Genomic DNA, 18,685 nt, shown 5'->3' on the forward strand with positions numbered 1-18,685 from the left:
GCTGGATAGTGTAATCAGTTACCTGTATGGTTGATGGTAACATTGGTCCCCATACAGTGGACCTTGGGACATGTAATGGGGGTACCATGGTGTAAAGACAGTATACCCAGCAACCACACCCTACATTGGATATTTTACTCATTGAAACCATGATATCATTCTGGCATACCTACAATCACACATTAACCAGGACTGCAATACAACCTCTTGTCTATCTCAAGAGTGGTACTACAGGGATATGCATCTACTGCACATGCCACAGAGATAGTAGGGTGATGGTTTGTCATGGATCTGCTATGGTCAGGAACATCACTATCCCTTATACTGTATGGCAAGGTGTATTGTATTAGGAGAATGTGGCCTCAGAATGCTGTATCCTACAAATATACACACTTGCACATATACACACACTTGCCAGGACTCAGAGGGTAACCCATACCTATTTACCCATTTGTACAACAGTGTTGTGCTGGTACTGCAAGCTCCAGGTAGCCCATAGGGTGAAGAGTGTAACAAGGTACATGTAATGTCCATTACAGCAGCAGCCATTTCTAACTATGGCAATGGGGGTGTAGTGGGTGAGAAGGCCCTCAGGGTATTATCAACTACAGGCTTACAAACACACAGACACTTTTATTCTCAGTAATGCACATTGAAGCATTTGTCAGTACTGGGGTCCATAGGTGTACGTGTTCCTAGGTGTGTGCCAGGATATTGTCCATGGAGAGATGAGAAGAGTAGGGGATGTGGGTACAGTGGTATCATGCCACCTGCCATTTGTCAGCAGGCCATCTATCAACTGATGCCACGTGAGTAATCCTCAGGGTGAGAGTTAAATGTAACATCCAATCATCTGGTTGCCTCTTGCAGAGGGCCAGTCAGGTGCTCCAATTGATATGTATGCAACATGTATTGCATAACATGCTCAGTGTCTGTCTTGGAGACCTGTATCCAAGCATGTTCTGTTGACTGTGGTAGTGTAGTTGAGGTATCCATGGCATGTGGTGCATACAGGTTGGGGTTTGCTAGCTGTGGCATTCATAACACAGCTGGGCAGACATGTCAGTGTCAGTCAAGCATCGATTGCCGGTAAGCAGCCAAAATGGATACCTGACATTTGAACATCTGTACAGAGGACAGACAGACAGACATCAGCTGGCCAACTGGTTATGCATTAGGATGAATGTTTTGACAGATAGACGTCTGACACTGATAGGTATGCCATTACTACATGACAACAGCCCTCAATGACATGTCCTATACACACAGTAGTCTACAGTTAATATCCACTTATTAGATCAATATCCAGTAGCAAATACTTAATGACACACAGCTCACACACCAAGAATATGTTAGTCAGGACTCAGAGTCCATCTTTGCATGCAGGGGTGTTTGGTTCCAGTACTACAATCTGCAATCTACTCTTACTTGGGAAAGCACTTTTAATGGTAGTAATGTAATGATACACTACATGCCAGTCTGACTGCATATAACCTGGGATACTACCCATGTATGAAACACATTCAAATGGAAAAGATTGTTGTACAAGCCATATATAGTCAGGTGTCCTAGACAGTAGACTCACACCCCTTGCTACTGTAATCACAGCACATAGAATTTAGAAGCATGTTATGTACATGGAATTAAATACATTTACTAAAGATGCCATTACCCTGCTATATTATCAGACTGGAATGTGAGTACTGGTTACCAGGGCCGAGCTATGGTTAGCAGGTGTAATCATTGCTTAAATGTAAATGCCAAGCACATTTGCGCACTGGTAAGTGAATCATACATGGTGTAAGCTCTTATATGTCTAACCATATGTTAGCAGCGCTTACCATCGGGCAAAACCGTGCAAACCTGCTTAAAGCTGCTAAAACCTGCCTTAACCACTCTGTGTACAACAGTCCTTGTTCTGTCTAGCAACAAAATAAACAGCCCTTGCCGGGCTTGAACACAGGACTTGCACACTACAGTCACAGCAGTTAACCACTAAGGCATCACAGCTGTGAAAAAGGTTGTTGTTTTTTTTCAATATATCTGTCAGTTCACATATTGAATAGTAGTGAACAACTGCTTTGACTTCTACAATTGCATAGTACTTGTTAGTGAAAATAGTGTTGAATCAGTATGTTGTTATATCTGTATAAACACATATCAGATAAATATCGCGGGATACATCTGGTAAGGTATATACAACACTCATGTGTACACATAAGGATATGGTTATATACATACATATATATATATCCATATGTAGATATATGTATACATGTACATACACATTTATATTTATATATGTATTTATTATATATATATATATATATATATATATATATATATATATATATAGGTTCACTACATAATCCCGAACATTTGGAATACTGAATTCCAAAAGCTCGAGACTATAAACCAGAAACCCCTAAATACTGAAACTACACAGGCGCAAAATTTAAAATCCTGGACATCTACCAAACATGCAGCACACACATACACATACACAGAGCTTCCCCCCACAATCAAACATATCACACTACACTACAGATAAGCAGGGAGGCAAGCCCCCCTGCACCCCATGTGTGGGGCTGTGCCCCCACACCCCCCTACTTAAATATTCTAACTATGAGATTGCACAAACAGACAGAGAAGGGAAACTCGCACCCATAATTTACAGTCCCTCACACACACACACACACACACACACACACACACACACACACACACACACACACACATCACAGTCACAACATATACTTACATACACTAAATCCCCTTACAAACACACTTACACACACTAAATCCCCTTCACAAACACACTTACAAACACATACTTACCTGAACCACAACACCAGAAGCGCTAATTCAATATCTCCGAACATTTGGTATTCCGGGGCTTCAGCTACATGGTCTCGAGCTTTTGAAATTCGGTATTTCAAAATTTCGAGATTATGTAGTGAATCCATAGATATATATATATATATATATATATATATATATATATATATATATATATATATATATATATATATATATATATACATATATATATATATATATATATATATATATATATGTATAACATATGTCCATAACATGTAGTGGAGTCATACCTCAGCATCAATAGTCGCAACCTTTTAGTGCAAGCGGCTGTCATGTAGGTATTGCAGGTATAGATGTAGAATGTTGCTACGGTAACAGGGGTTGTCTTAACAGAAATGTGTGGTAAGTCACATCTGATACTGACGTGTAAGCCATCAGTTACTGACAGACATCATAAAATCATCATAGTGCATTACCACCCAAATCACAGTAATGATCCTGTGGAATACAGCAGAAATATGAACAATAAATGTGGACAGTCTGACACACTCTGGTCAGTCCAGAGGTATACACATAACTCCTTAGTGCAAGACGTGTGGACCAAGTCTGACAAAGTGGATGTTTACAGCCATGTAAATGGGGATATCACGAAAATACTGGAATAGATAAGCTCACACAATTTATGAATTCCCACACTCCTGTCTGTCCTGACACATATTAACTGGAGGAGCAGAGGTCAGAAGCCCACATACTACCTACTAGTTAGTGACATACATCTGTACAGCATCCCACTGCTTTGTCAGAAATACACAACAGTTATGGTGGCCCAGCAACAGTACATATGACAATTATCTGGACATAACATCACACTAGGTAAATACACTGAGCTGCTAGACATGTCACAAAGCACTGTGCAAACTACAGGCAGACTGCCACAACACTGGCCTATGTTTCTTATGTGAGTATACACATGTACTTGCAAATATAGCAGGCACTAAAGGCATGTAACAGCATGGAGTAACAGACATCAGTGTGAAAATGTATACCCATGACCCATCTGAACAGCCACAGTCACATATGGTAAGCCTAATTAATATTACATTATATGGACTGTGTGAACAACGCTATCCTCATATGTGCCACTCACACACTAACCCTACATATACTGGGCCAATACACTGTGTAGTCTGATGCCTGACTGTGGTATGGGACATGTGTCGGTCTGGCCCTACAAAAATGTATGCCGATAGGGTACCATACACTGGAGCAGCATGCAACATCAGACAGAACAGGACCAAGAACAATGACATCTACCACAGTCTGTACACAGGTCAAGTTACATAGTCAAAATACACACTCTGTCAACAATCACCATAAGTACACAATCCTCACTACTGTACACACTACAACAGAATGTCCAGGTTTTTTCCTCAAATATAAGGCCTACTATACATAACATGTCTAGCAGTCTGATATCTCACTGGCTTGTTATCAGGTATGATGTCAGTAAATAATGATGTACTAAACATATGCACCTCTTACTTTATGACATATGTACAAAGGTTGACAGACTTGGGGTTGGAGGCACAAACACTGGGCCAATATTGACATGTTGCTGTGATAAACTCACACATTTACTGGTGTAACAGGGTTTGTTGTGACATATGTCTTCTGAGGGATATGAAGTCAGTAACTCACATGGATGTCACCATGTACTGACTGCAATCATCAGACTATGCTACTGCGTTTCTAAAGATAGGAAATGTGTGAGTAACACAGCACATGTAAGACTCCAAACTCTGGCCAGTCTGCAGATATCCCAACAGGTGAGAGCTTCCTCAATCACATAACACTGTCATGCCAGCTTTTAAATGATGTAGAACAGCCATATCCACACAAACACTGGTGGAAACACTGATTGAAAGCTTGAATTCAACAAGTTAATTGTTTTGTTGGTTAAGATTTGCTATTGGATGTTGATCATTATTTAGATACAGCAGTTTCAGCAGAGTAATTGTGATCTGATGAAGCGTGCCCTGAGCACGTGAAAGCGCTTATCCTTTTGTTTCATGTTGCAATAAAGAAGATTGTGCTCCTACTTCTCGTGGTGTGTCCTGAGGTTTTCGTTTTGAATTTTGATGCTGTTTTTGCCCTGGGATACTTTAGAGAACGGTGATATTTTTTAGTTGGATTTGTTTCGTTTTCTTGTATCACCGCTCTCACGCTATGGAGAAGGGAGACATAGAACTCAGCTACAATCCTATGAGAGTGATGGAGATGCCTAGTATACAAGCCTTTTGCCTTCCAACATTAATCCACTGTTGGAAATTGACTTTCAAGATGTGGAGAGGAGTCAAACAGTTTCCAATAATCAAGAGGTGAATATGAGTGAATTTTACGAAATGGTCAAAGAATTAGAGAATAACCTGTTTAGAATACAGAGACTGTCTTGGCAGAAAAAACATTTGCAAGCATGTTTGCACTTCCACGTTATACCGAGAGGTATGCGTGTATTGTGTATGCCGACTTATGGCCAGCTGTACCCTGAACTATTGAAGAAATGGCAAGATATCAATTTGGACACAGGTTTTAAATATATAAAACTGTTATGTGACTATTTTGATCCAATAGAACAGGATCTACAATCTAGAACTGACGAACTTTACAACAAAATAACAGAGAAATTCAAATATGATTTCTGTACTAAGAAACTAAATTTAGTCATGTCACAAATAAACAGCTACAGTGACAGACTAAAGACTGTGAAACAATGGAAGCTGAGCAGAGACATAGAAGATTTTCGAACCGGCAACATTTTTGTATGGCCGAGATACCAAGACTCTGCCAACTCCAGATACAATCAAAGTTTTCAATCACGCCAAACCGAAAGGGAAACCGGAAATGCAGGAGAACAGCCCTTGCCATCGACATCTGCAACGGAAGCAAGGAGAACTACAGTAGGAGAGGCACAGGACATGAATACACCGCCTCCTAATCAGTTAGCGTTACAACTAGCTGCAGAGTCAGAAAGAACTGGTACAGTTAAACGCCCGAATGTTTTCTTCAATAAATTGCCTGAAGCCCCTTTTCCAATCAGGACGGAGCGTCGATCCAGAGGGAGATCCATGAGCAGAGGTCCCAGGAAGCGGAAAACTTCACAAGAGAGGTACGGGCCTCAGAAGAAACAGTTTCATTGACTGAATTGGTGTTTAATTTTTCTTCTGTTGATCTTAATGCATCTGATTGTTCATTGTTGAATCGAGGGCTGGGTTTCATACCCTCGCAATCCAGTATATCTACAGAGACATTTTTTGATCTCCGTTTGTTTGCCAGGAAGCTGGCCATTAAAATGTATTTCGCCAATTCAAATGTGACCTCAATTGACTTTGAAAATGTTAAGACTTATAACTTTAAACGCAAGAGTACTTTTAATCCGCCATTACCACACATGGTAGAATGCTTTATAAAGTCATGTGAGGTAGATTTTTATAAGCTTTATTCTACTAAACATGTGGTTAACAAGTATTGCAATTTAGATAGAACAGAGTTTGACTCTCTTCAGAAGCTGAGAAACCATGCTAGTGTTATAATAACTACAGCTGATAAAGGGGGTGGGGTCGTTGTTCTAGACAGATGTGAGTACATTCATAGTATTGAAGAATCACTTTCCATAGGCACTTACACAGAACTCAATATAGGACAAGTGAAAAAAATTATTGATAACATCCATAGTAACTTGTATGATCTATTGATGTGCCGTCAAGTTAGCTTTGAAATGTACGAGTTTCTGTACATAGTAGAACCCCTTATTTCAACACTAAAAGGCCTACCCAAAATACACAAGGGAGTCAGGCCTATACCTATGAGACCGATAGTGGCAGGCAGGCAATGGGCCACTTACAATATTTCGATATACATAGAGAAGATGCTGAGACCTATAGTTGATGCAGTAGAAACTATCTTGAAGGATACACAGCATTTGCTGAAAGGAATAGAGCAATTTAAGCAAGAACAACAAGAGTCTGATTTAGAGTATACTTACATCTTAGTCACTCTAGATGTAAGGAATTTATTTACCTGCATACCCAATGAGTATGGGTTGCAGGCTATTCGGGAGGTCATGGTAACACACAGTGACTTTTCAGTTAACAGACAGATTCTGATAGGCCAATTACTTGAATTAATATTGAGCAATAACGTTTTTTTGTTCAATGAGAGGTACTATCTACAAACATGGGGTGTCGCTATGGGCACCCCATGTGCCAACTCTTATGCGAACTTGGTACTATTCAGTTGGGAGATGAATTCTCTATTTAATAGCCCCTGGATGGAGAAAATTAGTTTCTACAGAAGATTTGTGGACGATATCCTCCTGTTTTGGACAGGGACGACAGAAGAGTTGCAGGAATTTGTGCTTTACCTAGAGTCCACCACTAATTTTCTTAGGTTTACCTTTGAGTATTCTAGATCTAATCTCAGTTTTTTGGATGTCAACCTTTACTTTACAGGAGAAGGTACCCTTACATCTAAATTACACAGGAAACAATGTTGGAGAAATAGTATACTAGAGTATAGTAGCATGCATCCCAGGCATGTGTTCTCTGGTATAGTGAAAGGGCAATTCACCAGACTTATGAGGATCATACCAGATCCTGTTGAACTTGAAAAGGAAGCAGACAATATGGAGAATATCTTCCTTACCAGGGGCTATAGCAGGGAAGTAGTTAGGAAGGTTCGAGATAGTTTAATTCCCTCTAAAGTATCGGAGAATAAAAATAAAGATGAACATCACTCTAAGGGAGAAGAGTTTGGAAGAGAATTGGAGCTGACTCAAGTATGTTCTGTTAAGGAAGGTCTGAATAGACTTCCACATGGTAACTGGGGAAGGTATAATAAAAATAGAGTAGCCTACGTAATGAAATATTCCAATGATAATGAGCAGATTAGGAAGATCATAATCAAAAATTGGAACATTCTAACTGTCTCAGAAGATATTAGAACACTTGTTGGTTCAGAACCTTTGTTTATTTTTCGAACATGTAATAATTTGAAAGAAATATTTGCAAGAAATTTTACAAAGATAGATACTCATATTGACCACTCAGCTCCAGGCACTTTTCCATGTGGTTCTTGCAACATGTGTAAATACATTACTGATGAACAAATTTACACTTCTACATCAGGAGTCTTTGTATTCAAACCTAATAGGCATTATGATTGTAATAGTTATAACTTGATATATATGGCTAATTGTGTTGTTTGTCCAGCCTTTTATATTGGACTAACAACAAGGAGAATGAGAGACCGTATATACGATCATCATTATGATATACGTAGATGCAAGGAAACCAATGCTCTAGCCAGACATATCCATCAGTATTCTAAACATGGCTTTAAGTTCAGGGTTTTGCAAGAACTTCAGAAGAGCAATAGAATGGGTGATAACACCAATCAGTTAGCCAGATTAGAATTACAATGGATATTCAAAACAGGGGCACACAGAGACCCAGGTCTTAACAACTATATTTCGTTGAAACCTATTTTGAGGTCATAGAATTTAAATCGTCTCAACTCTGACCATTCATGAGAATTTCACTCATCTTCACCAGAGGCTAATACATATGGGAATAAGTTATAGTCAAGTCCTAGATTGTTGCTGAGGTCATCTTAGAAATTATTATTTTTATTTCTAGGTTAGAGTACCCTTAGAAGCAGCATTTTATAAAAGTGGTCTAGCTTCTCTTGAATATAATATGTTGAGTATAGTTAATCTTAAGACATGACTCAACACAGTTCAGTTAATAGATTGAACATTAGCTTTTTCTATGAATAGGATTTTAGTTTTAAATTACTTGGTGATGATTTAATATGATAAATATATTTAATAATGTGTTATGTTGTTTAACTAGTTTAGAGTAATGTACACTTTATGGTCATGATGTGTGAGTTAGGATAATTAATTTTTAAAAACATCAACCAAGGAATTATAAATAACCCTACAATATTTTTATAACTTGAACCATCATGACCTTATACAAAATTTCTGATTTGGGCTTGTGTGTAATTATCATTACTAATAGAACAATTCATGATTATGTTTTTAGTGTATTGTTATTAAATGGTTAGAGATTTTTACATAACATGATGTGATAGATTGTCTATATTTAATATACTTTATATATTTTTTATATATTTTATACATGTGTCCATCAATTTCAGTAGGTCATTTTGACTTTATATTTGAACTTTAGAGAGCTCTGCGTGTGGCTTTTAGTACTCATGTTTAGTTATTCAACAATCACAGGTCATAGATGGTTGAGACAAGGTTAATGTCATGTAACAGGGTTCAGGGGGAAAAATTATAAATTTTTAATCCTAATAATGTCATTGAAGAAGAACTATTAGTTCACTTCATTTTATGCAATCAGACTGTGATTTCAAGTAAACCTGAGCTGATAAATAGAATTTCAATAGAGCTTGCGAGTTTCATACTATCACGGCTCTAGCCATTCACGCCAGGAAGTTTTGACATTTACGTAATGACGCATCAGAATGGATGTGAACGTTCATATCAGTTCATGCATATCTTGACTAAAAGATGATCATCGGAAGGATTATTAAATGTTTCACGTCCTCTGTGGATCTTAGGATCTTATAACTATCATGTTGCAGTTTTCTGTTCTACAATAGGTGAGGAAACAGAAACGGTTAACTTCTGGAGGGCTTGTTTTAAACTATATTCGATTGCTTTCATATGTACAGATATATATTCATGGACTGATGTTTGAATAATAGACAGAGTTTTTACACAGTGAATTTTAGTTAATAAGCACAGAAGTCTGGATGCAAGTTGATTATTAACATAGCAAAGACATCGGTTTGAAGGGGATTGTTTTTGCTTTTGTTTTTATTTTCACTCAATTATTCCAGGCACTTTAGAATAAGTCTAAAAAGTTGAACAGAAATTTTTTTGGACAAATGTATGCACTTTGTATTTCGACATGAATCAATGCTTGCTTATTGTACGTTGTTTATCAAGCGAAGAGAAGTTAAAGTAACTTAGAGTATTAACAACAAAGCTTGTTAGTATATGTCATAGTGGAAACACTGATTGAAAGCTTGAATTCAACAAGTTAATTGTTTTATTGGTTAAGATTTGCTATTGGATGTTGATCATTATTTAGATACAGCAGTTTCAGCAGAGTAATTGTGATCTGATGAAGCGTGCCCTGAGCACGTGAAAGCGCTTATCCTTTTGTTTCATGTTGCAATAAAGAAGATTGTGCTCCTACTTCTCGTGGTGTGTCCTGAGGTTTTCGTTTTGAATTTTGATGCTGTTTTTGCCCTGGGATACTTTAGAGAACGGTGATATTTTTTAGTTGGATTTGTTTCGTTTTCTTGTATCACCGCTCTCACGCTATGGAGAAGGGAGACATAGAACTCAGCTACAATCCTATGAGAGTGATGGAGATGCCTAGTATACAAGCCTTTTTGCCTTCCAACATTAATCCACTGTTGGAAATTGACTTTCAAGATGTGGAGAGGAGTCAAACAGTTTCCAATAATCAAGAGGTGAATATGAGTGAATTTTACGAAATGGTCAAAGAATTAGAGAATAACCTGTTTAGAATACAGAGACTGTCTTGGCAGAAAAAACATTTGCAAGCATGTTTGCACTTCCACGTTATACCGAGAGGTATGCGTGTATTGTGTATGCCGACTTATGGCCAGCTGCACCCTGAACTATTGAAGAAATGGCAAGATATCAATTTGGACACAGGTTTTAAATATATAAAACTGTTATGTGACTATTTTGATCCAATAGAACAGGATCTACAATCTAGAACTGACGAACTTTACAACAAAATAACAGAGAAATTCAAATATGATTTCTGTACTAAGAAACTAAATTTAGTCATGTCACAAATAAACAGCTACAGTGACAGACTAAAGACTGTGAAACAACGGAAGCTGAGCAGAGACATAGAAGATTTTCGAACCGGCAACATTTTTGTATGGCCGAGATACCAAGACTCTGCCAACTCCAGATACAATCAAAGTTTTCAATCACGCCAAACCGAAAGGGAAACCGGAAATGCAGGAGAACAGCCCTTGCCATCGACATCTGCAACGGAAGCAAGGAGAACTACAGTAGGAGAGGCACAGGACATGAATACACCGCCTCCTAATCAGTTAGCGTTACAACTAGCTGCAGAGTCAGAAAGAACTGGTACAGTTAAACGCCCGAATGTTTTCTTCAATAAATTGCCTGAAGCCCCTTTTCCAATCAGGACGGAGCGTCGATCCAGAGGGAGATCCATGAGCAGAGGTCCCAGGAAGTGGAAAACTTCACAAGAGAGGTACGGGTCTCAGAAGAAACAGTTTCATTGACTGAATTGGTGTTTAATTTTTCTTCTGTTGATCTTAATGCATCTGATTGTTCATTGTTGAATCGAGGGCTGGGTTTCATACCCTCGCAATCCAGTATATCTACAGAGACATTTTTTGATCTCCGTTTGTTTGCCAGGAAGCTGGCCATTAAAATGTATTTCGCCAATTCAAATGTGACCTCAATTGACTTTGAAAATGTTAAGACTTATAACTTTAAACGCAAGAGTACTTTTAATCCGCCATTACCACACATGGTAGAATGCTTTATAAAGTCATGTGAGGTAGATTTTTATAAGCTTTATTCTACTAAACATGTGGTTAACAAGTATTGCAATTTAGATAGAACAGAGTTTGACTCTCTTCAGAAGCTGAGAAACCATGCTAGTGTTATAATAACTACAGCTGATAAAGGGGGTGGGGTCGTTGTACTAGACAGATGTGAGTACATTCATAGTATTGAAGAATCACTTTCCATAGGCACTTACACAGAACTCAATATAGGACAAGTGAAAAAAATTATTGATAACATCCATAGTAACTTGTATGATCTATTGATGTGCCGTCAAGTTAGCTTTGAAATGTACGAGTTTCTGTACATAGTAGAACCCCTTATTCCAACACTAAAAGGCCTACCCAAAATACACAAGGGAGTCAGGCCTATACCTATGAGACCGATAGTGGCAGGCAGGCAATGGGCCACTTACAATATTTCGATATACATAGAGAAGATGCTGAGACCTATAGTTGATGCAGTAGAAACTATCTTGAAGGATACACAGCATTTGCTGAAAGGAATAGAGCAATTTAAGCAAGAACAACAAGAGTCTGATTTAGAGTATTCTTACATCTTAGTCACTCTAGATGTAAGGAATTTATTTACCTGCATACCCAATGAGTATGGGTTGCAGGCTATTCGGGAGGTCATGGTAACACACAGTGACTTTTCAGTTAACAGACAGATTCTGATAGGCCAATTACTTGAATTAATATTGAGCAATAACGTTTTTTTGTTCAATGAGAGGTACTATCTACAAACATGGGGTGTCGCTATGGGCACCCCATGTGCCAACTCTTATGCGAACTTGGTACTATTCAGTTGGGAGATGAATTCTCTATTTAATAGCCCCTGGATGGAGAAAATTAGTTTCTACAGAAGATTTGTGGACGATATCCTCCTGTTTTGGACAGGGACGACAGAAGAGTTGCAGGAATTTGTGCTTTACCTAGAGTCCACCACTAATTTTCTTAGGTTTACCTTTGAGTATTCTAGATCTAATCTCAGTTTTTTGGATGTCAACCTTTACTTTACAGGAGAAGGTACCCTTACATCTAAATTACACAGGAAACAATGTTGGAGAAATAGTATACTAGAGTATAGTAGCATGCATCCCAGGCATGTGTTCTCTGGTATAGTGAAAGGGCAATTCACCAGACTTATGAGGATCATACCAGATCCTGTTGAACTTGAAAAGGAAGCAGACAATATGGAGAATATCTTCCTTACCAGGGGCTATAGCAGGGAAGTAGTTAGGAAGGTTCGGGATAGTTTAATTCCCTCTAAAGTATCGGAGAATAAAAATAAAGATGAACATCACTCTAAGGGAGAAGAGTTTGGACGAGAATTGGAGCTGACTCAAGTATGTTCTGTTAAGGAAGGTCTGAATAGACTTCCACATGGTAACTGGGGAAGGTATAATAAAAATAGAGTAGCCTACGTAATGAAATATTCCAATGATAATGAGCAGATTAGGAAGATCATAATCAAAAATTGGAACATTCTAACTGTCTCAGAAGATATTAGAACACTTGTTGGTTCAGAACCTTTGTTTATTTTTCGAACATGTAATAATTTGAAAGAAATATTTGCAAGAAATTTTACAAAGATAGATACTCATATTGACCACTCAGCTCCAGGCACTTTTCCATGTGGTTCTTGCAACATGTGTAAATACATTACTGATGAACAAATTTACACTTCTACATCAGGAGTCTTTGTATTCAAACCTAATAGGCATTATGATTGTAATAGTTATAACTTGATATATATGGCTAATTGTGTTGTTTGTCCAGCCTTTTATATTGGACTAACAACAAGGAGAATGAGAGACCGTATATACGATCATACGTATGATATACGTAGATGCAAGGAAACCAATGCTCTAGCCAGACATATCCATCAGTATTCTAAACATGGCTTTAAGTTCAGGGTTTTGCAAGAACTTCAGAAGAGCAATAGAATGGGTGATAACACCAATCAGTTAGCCAGATTAGAATTACAATGGATATTCAAAACAGGAGCACACAGAGACCCAGGTCTTAACAACTATATTTCGTTGAAACCTATTTTGAGGTCATAGAATTTAAATCGTCTCAACTCTGACCATTCATGAGAATTTCACTCATCTTCACCAGAGGCTAATACATATGGGAATAAGTTATAGTCAAGTCCTAGATTGTTGCTGAGGTCATCTTAGAAATTATTATTTTTATTTCTAGGTTAGAGTACCCTTAGAAGCAGCATTTTATAAAAGTGGTCTAGCTTCTCTTGAATATAATATGTTGAGTATAGTTAATCTTAAGACATGACTCAACACAGTTCAGTTAATAGATTGAACATTAGCTTTTTCTATGAATAGGATTTTAGTTTTAAATTACTTGGTGATGATTTAATATGATAAATATATTTAATAATGTGTTATGTTGTTTAACTAGTTTAGAGTAATGTACACTTTATGGTCATGATGTGTGAGTTAGGATAATTAATTTTTAAAAACATCAACCAAGGAATTATAAATAACCCTACAATATTTTTATAACTTGAACCATCATGACCTTATACAAAATTTCTGATTTGGGCTTGTGTGTAATTATCATTACTAATAGAACAATTCATGATTATGTTTTTAGTGTATTGTTATTAAATGGTTAGAGATTTTTACATAACATGATGTGATAGATTGTCTATATTTAATATACTTTATATATTTTTTATATATTTTATACATGTGTCCATCAATTTCAGTAGGTCATTTTGACTTTATATTTGAACTTTAGAGAGGTCTGCGTGTGGCTTTTAGTACTCATGTTTAGTTATTCAACAATCACAGGTCATAGATGGTTGAGACAAGGTTAATGTCATGTAACAGGGTTCAGGGGGAAAAATTATAAATTTTTAATCCTAATAATGTCATTGAAGAAGAACTATTAGTTCACTTCATTTTATGCAATCAGACTGTGATTTCAAGTAAACCTGAGCTGATAAATAGAATTTCAATAGAGCTTGCGAGTTTCATACTATCACGGCTCTAGCCGTTCACGCCAGGAAGTTTTGACATTTACGTAATGACGCATCAGAATGGATGTGAACGTTCATATCAGTTCATGCATATCTTGACTAAAAGATGATCATCGGAAGGATTATTAAATGTTTCACGTCCTCTGTGGATCTTAGGATCTTATAACTATCATGTTGCAGTTTTCTGTTCTACAATAGGTGAGGAAACAGAAACAGTTAACTTCTGGAGGGCTTGTTTTAAACTATATTCGATTGCTTTCATATGTACAGATATATATTCATGGACTGATGTTTGAATAATAGACAGAGTTTTTACACAGTGAATTTTAGTTAATAAGCACAGAAGTCTGGATGCAAGTTGATTATTAACATAGCAAAGACATCGGTTTGAAGGGGATTGTTTTTGCTTTTGTTTTTATTTTCACTCAATTATTCCAGGCACTTTAGAATAAGTCTAAAAAGTTGAACAGAAATTTTTTTGGACAAATGTATGCACTTTGTATTTCGACATGAATCAATGCTTGCTTATTGTACGTTGTTTATCAAGCGAAGAGAAGTTAAAGTAACTTAGAGTATTAACAACAAAGCTTGTTAGTATATGTCATAGTGGAAACACTGATTGAAAGCTTGAATTCAACAAGTTAATTGTTTTATTGGTTAAGATTTGCTATTGGATGTTGATCATTATTTAGATACAGCAGTTTCAGCAGAGTAATTGTGATCTGATGAAGCGTGCCCTGAGCACGTGAAAGCGCTTATCCTTTTGTTTCATGTTGCAATAAAGAAGATTGTGCTCCTACTTCTCGTGGTGTGTCCTGAGGTTTTCGTTTTGAATTTTGATGCTGTTTTTGCCCTGGGATACTTTAGAGAACGGTGATATTTTTTAGTTGGACCTCTTACTTTATGACATATGTACAAAGGTTGACAGACTTGGGGTTGGAGGCACAAACACTGGGCCAATATTGACATGTTGCTGTGATAAACTCACACATTTACTGGTGTAACAGGGTTTGTTGTGACATATGTCTTCTGAGGGATATGAAGTCAGTAACTCACATGGATGTCACCATGTACTGACTGCAATCATCAGACTATGCTACTGCGTTTCTAAAGATAGGAAATGTGTGAGTAACACAGCACATGTAAGACTCCAAACTCTGGCCAGTCTGCAGATATCCCAACAGGTGAGAGCTTCCTCAATCACATAACACTGTCATGCCAGCTTTTAAATGATGTAGAACAGTCATATCCACACAAACCCTGTTAAACCAATATTACTTCAAATGTAGAAGAGTAATACTTACATTCTGTCCCCATGTCTGGAATATCCCCCTCCCTTTTGTTGGCCTGTCTCCACAGTGTATGTTGTAAGAGGTATTTCCAACTACTCTCTGTGATGCTGTTTGTCAAACACCCGCAGGAAGTCCTGTTCACAGTGATGGAAAACGGACAACACCCACATGAAGTGCTTAGTTATAGGAGTGTGTTTCCATGCAGTTGGCTATAGGAATAATACCACACCTGTTCAACATGCAATTAGCAAGTGGGGGACTGCAATTTATGCACAGGTCATCAGCTGATCATGAGCATCACTTACAAAACTCAAGCTGCTGCCTAAGCAAAGCAGATGTACTTTTCCACATCCACCAGAGATGGAGTGAGAATGAGAGAGAGAGACAAAGTAAGAAAGGAAGGGAGTAGGAGAGTAAGAGCCAAGTGTGTTAGTGCATGATCCATAGGTGGAGAGTGGTATCTTGGCAGTATGAATGTTGCCTATATTGTGTACTAATCCATACTGTCACATGGTAATTGCACATGGCTGTACACATTTATGGATGAGGATTGTCTACAACAATCTCTACAGTGTTTGGAAAATGCTGGCCTTGTACTGTCGACAATGGGACATGTAGCTCCTCAATATAATGATGTAGCAAAACCCACACTGCAATTGATCCTGTCATTACACAATCACCCCAACACCCACACAGGACACTGATGACACACACACAAACACACACTTACCAGTACGGAGTTTCAAACCCTTATCTATGTATTGTTTTTATATTGTTATGCAGTTATTGCACATGTCACGGAGCTTATCAGGCTGATATATGGCCAAAGGGTTATTTCAAGGTGACTGACATCAGCAGGCATGCTACAGTAGGGCAATGGACAGTGTAGTGAGTGTGAATGGCTTCAAAATCATTAATCTCCACACACACACACACACACACACACACACACACACACACACACACACACACACACACACACACACACTTGCCAGTACTGAGATGCATGGATGACTGTGCCTGAAGGCTGTACAAGGTTAGGCAGAGGGAATACCTTGGAATCAGGCCACATGACAATGGTCTCCAGTGTGGCTCAGGGGTGTAGTCCCTGGATTGGCCTACACAAGTGGGTATTGTATTCACCATCCAGTCATCTGGGTTACTATTGTGTGTGGCCAGTGCCATGCAATGCTTGCCATGTATGTGATCTATATTTTATAACATGGACAGTGTCTGAGTTGTGCACATGTCCCACATGAATGTCCTGTGATGTGTGGAAGTGTACTTGAGGTTTCTGGGGCATGTTGTGTGAACAGATTATTATCATCTGATGTGGCATTCCTGACCTCATTTGTTAAGACCTGACTATGTAAGTGAGGCCATGCCTGCACCTACACTGACAGCATGATACAGGTATTCAGTGGTGTTAGTGGCATTTTTCCATACAGGGCATGTGTATAAAGTATGGTATTCCATTTGTGAGTTACATTTGCAGACTCTACAGTTGTTGCAGGTGTCCAGTGGGGAACATAGCAAAGGACCACTGTAAGCATTTATTTGCCTTTTGTAGGGATGGAACAGGGAGCCATGTTTTTTTACTTGCTGGATAACACAAAGTCAGGAGATGTTACACATCACAGCACATTGTGATGTTAGTGGCAGTGTTGTGGTCAACAGGCATGTAGTCCACTGCAATCACACCATGTTTACTATCTGTGGGCAATATGCAGGGAGCTACTAATATAGTGGTTGTTGCCTAGCCAAGTGTGTCTGTGTGTGAGACATGGGTGGAGAGTGTTCTTTGAGTAATACAAGGGTTTCCTATATTGTTCACCGATCCATAATGTCACATGTAGGGTTATGGATCATCTACACCAGCCTCTCTGCTCTTTGATGTTCTGTTGTCCTTGTAAGGTGGACATTGTGATATATAGTAGGTACTCAATATAATAATTTAGCAAAACCCACCCCGCAATGTATCCTGTCATTACACAATGACAGCAACCTCCACACAGGATACTGATGACAGACACACACTTGCCAATACTGAGATTTAAACCCCTACCAAGCTATGTATTGCTACTACAGTGTACCGCATTTATTACACACGCCACAGAGCTTATTGGATGGATGTTGTCCCAATGTACTTCTAAGCTGAGGAACATCACCAGCCCTTGTAAATACTGGCATTGGGTGATGTAATGGGTGAGAGATCCCAAAAATTATTCTACCCTAATCACACATTTACATTTGCCAGAGGTGAGGTTCAAACATCTATCTAACAAACTTTACGGATCATTATGTTACACATTTACCACATGCACCACTGACCTGACATGGTTTAGGCTTCACAACAGATACTTGAAGGTGGATGATATCTGCAGGACTGCTAAAGTCAAGCTCTGAGATGTGTACTGGCTGTAAATGGGGCCAAAATCTTTGAAGTACACACACAAACACTTGCTATAGATGAGATTCAAACCCATAGCTATTGCTACTACATGGTTCCGCATTTATGACACGCACCATAGAGCTTATAGGGCTAGCCCTTCTCCAAAGGTGTATTTCAAGGTAGATGACATCAGCAGGCTTGCTAAAGTAGGGCAATGGGAGGTGTAGTGACTGTGAATGGCCTCAAATTCATTGATCCCTACACACACAAACAAATGCACACACAGAGTTTCACAGTTGCTATGTCTTGGATTAGAACTCCTACCTAACTAGTATGCTACACTATAGCATTATGCAGTTATTGCATGCATCACAGAGCTTATAGGGCTAGCCCTTATCCAAAGGTGTATTTCAGGGTGAATGACATCAGCAGGCTTGCTAAAGTAGGGCAATGGGAGGTGCAGTGACTGTGAAAGGCCTCAAAATCATTGAT

This window comes from Protopterus annectens, chromosome 10.part0 (assembly GCF_019279795.1).
Source record: "Protopterus annectens isolate FY-2018-M chromosome 10.part0, PAN1.0, whole genome shotgun sequence".
In the NCBI taxonomy this organism is placed as follows: Eukaryota; Metazoa; Chordata; order Ceratodontiformes; family Protopteridae; genus Protopterus; species Protopterus annectens.